Here is a 6323-nt window from a genome sequence, read left to right as displayed (position 1 = left end):
TATATATATATATATATATATATATATATATGAACTACTTGAAGCTAACTGAGTGTCTGTTAGTAAAATATCTCAAACAACTGACGTTTTTAACAAAATTGTCAAAAAGTAATTAATGGATGAACATCTACAACTGTTTAACTTTTCAAGTCATTCCTGTTCAAGATGGCCACCACAGGTCAGGTACTCAAAACCAGTCAACACAAAGGTCCTGATTGGGACCTGAAGGTTTTAATAGGACCTAGTGGTTTTATTAGGTCTAGACTTTAAAGGACTCCAGTTGGTCTTTAACTTGTTCTGATGTGGATCGTCTCCTGCAGGATGACTGTCAGTGTGGTCCAAAGTGAGGCCTTGACCTCCCCCTAATCCTCTGTCCAAGTCCTGTCCCTGAGTCCTCCAGTGGGATGGAGGTGGACTAGATCAGACGCCTCTTGCAGCAGTTTTGAAGACCGTGGAGAAAAACTGAACCAGTAGTAAAGTTCTGATGGGCTAATCGTTCTAACCGTGTTTTAATTTAAACCCCTGATCTGTAGATTCATAGAGAAAATGTTCCTCTTCTTGTGTCGAGTGTTTTTCTCTTTAGAACTCCTAGCCAGAGTTTTGAAATGTCATTGTGTGCGTGAGGAGGAAATACAGGTGTTACTTTCTCCTCACTTCACCACACTTCTGTTTCCAGGTCAGTTTTCTGACCAATAAGAGCTTAATTAATGTGTTCACCCTTTCATAATCAGAGCTCAGTCACTGAAATAGAATTTGTTAATTATTCATCATGAATATGCCCCAAATGAGGAAACTGAATTTGTCAGGTTTCATTACAAAAGTAAATAAAATAAATATAACACCAATAATATACTTTGTAAATCAAAAACACAAAAGATTGAGAATTTGGATAAAACTAGTTTTGAAGAAGTAGTTAATTAAATTAATCTGAGAGATTAACAATCATTAAGCAATAAGGGTTAATTTTCTTATCTAAAATTAAAGCAGTACTTCGAACAGACTTTATTTTGTTTGAAGCGCACAAGAATTTACATAAAGTTTAACTATTTGACAAATAATTTACTTTATTTGGTTGAAAGATTTTAACTCAGCCAGAATGTCAGGTTTTTTATTTAACTACAGGCGGTAAATTTTGAAGAAGCTGCATCTTCAAATGTTTCAACCAGACCTGACATGCTCTGTGTCGACACCATGGCGCTCCAGAATCAGAGTGCCCTTTGTACAGCTGGCATGAAGGTTGCCAGGTTGCCTCCCCAGGAGCTGGCCTGCAGGTGTGATGTACCTGTTCAACACCAACAGGGGGTGGCTCAGACCCTGGAGTCAACCGAGGGTCTAAAAGGTCGTTCAATAAGAAGAAGCTGAAGGTGGCACAGCTGAAACACTACGGCTAACCAGAGTCAGCGGGCGATAAGCATTCCCCAAGCTTATCTCAAAGCTGTGACATAAATCTGGCAGTGAGGAAAGAAAAAAGGTTTTAGCTAATGTAGCTATTTCTCTACATGGCTTAAAAAAAAAATATATATATATATAGTTCTGAGCAAAACTTCTCTTTTCTCAGGAAGACGACGGACGACACAAAAACACATCAGAGGAGATTTCCTTTAAACATGTCATCATCAAATATTACAAACTTAAATTTATGAGTATTGTTTTTTTTATCAAAAGCTTAACAGAAACGTGTATACATTTATTAAACTATAACGCGATTAAGAGTTCTAGAAGGTGACAATTAAGAATTGTAGGAACAATCAGACATAATCAAGTTCAAGTATCTTTATTTCTTTATTGTCATTTGCATCACATGTGGTACATGATGTGGAACTAAATTGTGTACACAAGGTCCCAGTTACACCCAAAAATAGCACAAAGAAACTGTATATAAGGAAGATATACACTAAGATATACATTAATCGAAGGCTAAAGATCTAAGATATATGCTAAACACTTTTTTCTTCTTCTTTCGGCTGCTCCCTGCGTTAGGGGTCGTCACACTGAACTAAGTCGCACGAAGACTTGGCAGTTACTTTTACGCCGGATGCCCTTCCTGACACAATCACAGACACCGAGCTACCACAGCCCTCTGTGTGGAGCTGCTATCTAGGACACCTGGAGGAGCAGCTGGTGGGGGTTAAGGGCCTTGCTCATGGGCCCAGAGTGGGATGAATGAGGGTGGGGGCAGGTGTGGGTGCGTCACCTACCCCACCCACATTTTTCATGTTGTCGGTACCGGGGCTTGAACTGGCAATCTTCCGATCACAGGCCCACCTTCTCTAACCTCTGCACCACCACTCCCCCTATGCTAAACACCTATAATGTAAAATAATAAGATATATTAAACAGCAGCCCGAACATGAGTCTAGTGAGCAGATGGGTATGAATGAATACAGCAGTATGAATAATTAGCAGCACAGCTGCTATAATTCAGGACAAAAGAAGTATAAAGGGAACCAGTTTAGAGTTGTTCTGAAAGAAGACCTCAGATTCAAAGGCCATGGTCAGGACAGGCCTTCTTCATCCTTTTAGACTTTAGCTACCATTCTGATACTTTTAACTTAAAACTAACCTTTGGCTACTTTTAGTTTTTAGCTGCAACATTAGTTTTTAGCTAACCCTTTGCTACTTTTAGTTAACCTTTCGTTGCTTTTAGGTAGTACTTTGTGAGCTTTATTAATATTTTGCTCTTAACTGATCCAAATGACATGATTTAACCTTTTTTTGTTATCTACCTGGATGATTGAGCCTACAAACCTTTTTTTGTTGTTGTTGCTCTTTTAAGCTTTCAGCTAACCTTTAGCCTGAACGACTAGTTAAAGTTTCTTTAACGAATTTCAGCTATCTCAGCATTCCTGCTGGATTTTCACAGAAGCTTTATGTTCTGTAGATTTATCCGTACCGTGGCTCTGACAGCTTGTTGTGTTCATCATAGACGGACACACGAGCTATGATTATAGATTAAATGCTAAAAAAGAACTACTTTCTGTGACTTGATTTTGGGACTCCCTGTTCCATTAATCTTGATTTCCAGCAGATATTTTGATGCATGTTAATCTGTCATGCTTGCTATGACTCTTTATAGCCATATCAAAAGGATTCTTTCATGGTATCTTGGATGAAAATTAAAAACACAGATATTTTTTGCACTTTATGGAGTTTTGTCCATTATCTTGTATCTCACAATCTGTCAGAATAGACCCTAAAAATAAAAATTTGTGTATAATTGTAGCTTTATGTGTAAGTATACAGTAATGTACAATAATTTTATGAAGACGTGACTGTGAAATGCATTTTGTCCGCCTCTATAGAATAAGAAGATCACAGGATCATTAATGTTTAACCATAACATAATGCACTTGTTCCCAGTGGCTTGGGATCTGAATCGTCACATAAACAGACTCCCAGGAGAGATCCGAAGGATTACAGGATTATTTAGTGGAGCAGAAACACCCCCACACACTCCACACACAAATAATAATACACATGCAACAATATGAGCCAATGAGCTCTTTATAAAAATTTATTTTAAAGGCTCACAATGAGTCAAACCTCAGTTTTCCGCTGCCTCTGTTTTCTTTAAATGTGTAAAAAGGCAATAATTCACCCTTAAAACTGTGTTTTTATTAAAATGTTTCCAATAAAAGCAGTCTGATGGGAAAAATGAAATGTGCTCATGCAGAAACAGAGATTTTTACTGATTAATTAATTGACGGTAATGAAACAGCTGTGATAATCTGTTGGGCTGCTGTACTCACACATATCTTAGAAGACGTGACACATTTTATTCTGCTCCCCTTCTTGCTTCACAGCAGGACGTTTTTATTTTACCATACAATGCTATTTTGACATTTTTACAAAAGCTTAAAGGCCTACAATGTTACACACATCAACAATGTGCAGTCCTATCTGCAAAAAATATATAATAAAATTTACGTTTCACTTGTGTGATGACCTGAAGCTGACATTTGTCACTTCTCTGTTGAAGGTGGATTGATTTATAAATACATATACAACATCCAAAGAAAATTGACACATAGTTCACTCAAGTCTTACCAGGAAAATGGGGAATGTGGTACAGAGGTGAAAAATAACTCCTCCTCCACCATAACCCTCAGCACTGGCTCCCCTCAGGGCTGTGTGCTGAGCCCTCTCCTGTTCACTCTGCTCATGTATGATTGTGCACCTACCCATCCAGGCTGTCATATTGTAAAGTTTGCAGATGATACAGTGGTGGTGGTGAGATGCATCACAAACAACAAGTCCAGCTACAGGCAGGTGGTGGAACACCTGGAGAGCTGGTGCAAGAAGAACAACCTTCACATCAATGTGAAGAAGATGAAGGAGATGGTCGTGGACTTCAGACGAAACAGACACACCTACCCCTGCTGAACATAGGAGGATCTGCAGTGGAAGTGGTCTCTAGTTACAAGTACTTGGGTGTACACCTGAATGACAACCTCAACTGGGGCAACAACATCACCAGCCTGATCAAGAAAGCTCATCAGAGACTCTACTTCCTTAGGCGGCTGAGACAAGCTGGTCTGGGAAGCTCAGTCCTCACCTCCTTCTTCAGGTGTGCTGTGGAGAGCATCTGTGCTCCAGCATCAATGTGTGGCATGGAGGCTGCACAGTTGCAGAAAGAAAAGCTTTGCAGAGAGTGGTGAAGGCTGCACAGAAGACTGTTGGAGTCAGTCTCCCCACCATCACAGACATCTACTCCTCCAGATGCAGGAAGAGAGCCACCTGCATCATGAAGGACCCCACTCACCCAGCACACACACTTTTTGCCCCGCTCCCCTCAGGCAGGAGGTTAAGGAGCATTAAGTGTAGAACCACTAGACTGAGGAACAGCTTCTACCCTGAAGCTGTTAGACTCATGAATCTCTAACTAGAATAATCACTGCAATGCCACTTGATTGTGGATATTATTACTGTTTTTCTTTTACATTTTGTACTTTTGTTGGATGTAACTGGAACCCTGTGTACACAATTTTGTTCCACCACATGTACTACATGTGGTGTGTATGACAAATAAAGAACCTTGAATCCTTGAATATGTGCTGCTGATTATCCATGCTGCTGATCTTATGCTGCTGATTTATTTCATGCTGCTGTGTTCATTCGTACTCATCTGCTCACACAGACTCATGTTCGTGCTGCTGTTGTTCGGCATATTGTTTTTGCACTATTAGTGTTTAGCATATTTCTTATTTCATATTTTAGATCTCTTATTACTGTTTTTCTTTTACAATGTATACTTTTGTTGGATGTAACTGGGAACCTGTGTACACAATTTCGTTCCATCACATGTACCACATGTGGTGCGAATGACAAATAAAGAAACTTTGACTCAGACTTTGAAAAAAGAGAGTCCAGGAAGGAAGGAGTGGATGGAGAAACGTTTCAGGAGTGATTTGTGACAAAATGGTGTTGTATAACTATGAAAACTATACCACTTTTTGCATGAACACTTTTTTTGTTTTTAAGAATGGTAAAGTTTAAGTTTTTATTTTAATTTAATTTTTTATTAAGAACAACAATTTATAAACAAACCAAGACAAACAATGTTAAAACAAAGTAACAATTAAATTTCACAGGTTGCGTTGTGTACGTGGGTATATGTGTATATATGGGAGACTGCAATGAAGTAAAGATTCAACGTGTCTGCTGGCTTCATTCCTTAGACAGAGAACAAATGCTAATTGGCTTTTCTATGTGAATGTTCCTGTAAAGTGCCCTGAAACAACTTTGTTGTGATATGGTGCTATATAAATAAACTGAATTCAATTGAAATTTCATTGAACATTCAAAAAACATAAAAAATACAAAATAATACAAAAAATTAAACTAACAAGAAACAAGTGTAAAGGTTTATATCAAACTGAAGTTATTAATCAAAAGTGTAAAGTTGTTGAGCAGATTTACTTTTAACCAAAGTAAGAGACTCACAAAAACCTTTCAGGTAGTTTTCCCAATGACATAAATTTGGGTTCACCTTAAATTTCTACATTTACAAAAAAACTTTCCTAGTAATATTGTTATTAATTAAAAATTATATTTTAGACATTTGAAAATAAAACTCCGGTTTCCTCCCACAGGCCAAAAACATGCATGTTAGGCTGATTGGTAACTCTAAATTGTCCCTAGGTGTGAGTGGGAGAATGAATGGTTGTTTGTCTCGTTTGTCTCTATGTGGCCCTGTGATGGACTTGCGACCCGTCCAGGGTGTACCCCGCCCCTCGCACAGTGATTGCTGGACATGGGCACCAGCGACCCCCGTGACCCAAAATGGAATAAGCGGGTAAAGATAATGGATGGATGGATGGACA

Source organism: Nematolebias whitei, chromosome 19 (assembly GCF_014905685.2).
Source record: "Nematolebias whitei isolate Nwh7 chromosome 19, NemWhi1, whole genome shotgun sequence".
NCBI classification, from domain to species: domain Eukaryota; kingdom Metazoa; phylum Chordata; class Actinopteri; order Cyprinodontiformes; family Rivulidae; genus Nematolebias; species Nematolebias whitei.
This window is presented reverse-complemented; position numbering follows the sequence as displayed.